The following is a 2,692-nucleotide window of genomic DNA, read 5'->3' as shown; positions in this document are numbered from 1 at the left end:
CAGTCTTCACACTGTTGGTTTGTTAAATTGCCAAAATATTGATATTTATTACATGTGAAAGCCAAATAACGAGCACTGCGCTCGAGTTTCGCGCTTTCCTGCAGTGTGCCACTCCGCATCACTCTGAGCGTATTGACGGTTTTTTCCAGGCCTATCAGACATGGGTAACTTACCACTAGAGAAAAAAGAAAAAGGAAAAAAAAGTTTCTGTTGGTGCCAAGAAAGACATGCAAGATGATGGGTCAGTGACAGCTTCTAGGAGTGGAAGACGTTTGGCAAGAAAAGCGCACCTTGTTGAAGGATCAGCACGCCGGGTCGGCGCTCCTGTTAACCAGCCGCAGACGACGGAGGGTTTTAAAGGAGGCGAGCTCATGCCAGCATATTTTCTGAATAACATTAGTGTAGATGTAAGGAGCAGATAAAGAGCATGGAAAGCATTATGGGGGCTGTGAGGTCTGCAGTGCTCGAGAAATGCCTGAAATTCACCGCAATCCAACAACAGCAGCAGCAACACCACCGCGGGGTCTGTGCCAGGATGGCAGCAGCGCCACACTTTCTGCTCATTGTTGAATACGGATGCACTCGCACAGCCGCAGTTTAAACCACGTGCAACGATGTGTTACGCAGTCATCTCTGGACAAAATGGCTTTTCATAGCAGGCAAAGCACAGGTGGAACTAATAACATTAATTATGATTGTGTTCCATATATATGTGCCAGTATCCCGGAGCTCAGCCAGCATGCAGGTTGCAACTGGCTCACCTGAGTGGAATACAGCCACTATTAATGTTATTAGTTCATTTACAAGTCACACTCTGGTTTACAGTGTGTTTAGACAGCTAGACAACCCTATTAAGGCGTCCCCGACTGTTGTTACAGAAAAATAGGAAATGCATACTTTGAGAACCACATAATTATAACTATGGTAATCGCTACATAGTACTGGTGCTTAGTGTTCTTCAGGCATTGGCTTCACACATCAGAGCCTGGACCTCACAAGCCACTGAAAAACCAAAAGTAGAAAGGTTGTTTTGTTTTGCTTTCATATGTTCCTGTAATGGAAATAAAAAAATAAAGTCAGTCTTTATTTTACTACAATCACATGTCTGATGGTCACTTTATTAACATGTTTGGAACCAACACCTCTGCTTGTATCATGTTGTTATTTTTGCTGTTTTATAGTTTTTTTTTATTTACTGTTTAATGTGTTAGGAAGCATATGATAGTAAGACCAGAAGAATAATGCTGCCTTGTTTCACTATATGATATAAACTGTGGTTTATTACAAATATGCAGCAGTGTATTCTTGTCTTGGTCTGCCAGCAGGCTTCTCTTTGAGATCGCTGAATCGAACATGTTTGTTTGGCCCCCTAAACTATCATAAATCTCAACCCAACAGAGGTTAACTCAGTCTGATGCTGGCTGATGTAGAGCTAAAGCGATCACGACAGAGGTCAGATCATTTGTATACACGTGAGCATGAATACTATGACACTGTAAGTGCAAACAGCAGTGTTTGAAGTTTTATTTCAACCCATCTGTATTATATGCAGTCCTGTGAAAAAGAAAGTATTCTAAGTTCACAATAATTGGACTATAATTTATACACAGCTGTCACAGCATTCAAATTGCTGGAGTTGTGACTGATTTGACTCTTTTCTTTGTCAGCCGTGCTGCTGTAGAGCTGCTGCTGAGTGTGGCCTCATTGTCCTGTTTGGGCCAAGCTTTAGCTGCTTGACAGCCTCACATTTGACTCTGGAGCACTTTGGCGTACAGTGACAGCAAAATGCCCAAATCATCAACCTTCGTGCTGGCAGCTGGTATGAGGAGTCTCCACTGTGGTCTTGTCTGTCCAAAGTACATTATTGCAGAACTCTTTGTTTATTCAGATGCAGCTTTACAAACCTGTTTGGTCTTTTTGTAACTGTACTATCATGAACTTTAGGATGTATCCTGCTAACTGAGGCCTCAGAGCAGCGCTTTGTCTTTTGTAGTTTCTCCGAGTATGGCACGGTCTGACCTTGGGGTGAATTTGCTGGGATGTCCTCTGCTGGGTAGGTTGTTGACACACACCTGAAGCTTCCAGATCTACAAACAGACAACATTTCTGTTTTGATGGAGATGCTCACGCTTACTGTTGCTGATTATTTAATAAAGTGCACTTGATTAGTAGCAGCTGGCTGCCAGTTCCTGTTGTTTCCTATGGAAGCAGTAAAGGTGTGTGTAGGATTGAATAGAGTCCTGTTGAAATGTACTTTTTCACAGGACTGTGCATGTTTCATTTAGCGGTCTGTTTGATATTTCTACGACTAAAATCCAGTAAGAGCAAAGATTCATGGGACTGCTTGAATGTGTAACTTTAAATCCTGCCACAAACTGGACACCATTACCCTGAGTGAGTATTAAGGTTCATGGCTGTTGTTTAAATGTTGGCCAAACCAGTGCTTCTGTAACCGTGCGGTGTACGGGGCACAAGAATGAAACAAAAGCTGAGATTTCTGCCTCTGAACGCATCATTTACATATTGTGTGTAAAACACTCTTAACTTTTTAAAGCAAACGCAGGCTATTCATACTGACAGTTTATTACAAGCTTTGGTGAACTAAGGTGAGCGTTTAACTTACTGACGGGTTCTCGTGGCATATAAAATGTTCAGGTCTGTGTCCTGTCAGTCAGCAGGATAAATCAAATAC

Source organism: Diplotaxodon limnothrissa, linkage group LG19 (assembly GCF_057381915.1).
Source record: "Diplotaxodon limnothrissa isolate DT_005_m linkage group LG19, D_limnothrissa_male_GT1.1, whole genome shotgun sequence".
NCBI classification, from domain to species: domain Eukaryota; kingdom Metazoa; phylum Chordata; class Actinopteri; order Cichliformes; family Cichlidae; genus Diplotaxodon; species Diplotaxodon limnothrissa.
The sequence above is the reverse complement of the archived record's forward strand: the minus strand, read 5'-3'. Positions refer to the sequence as shown.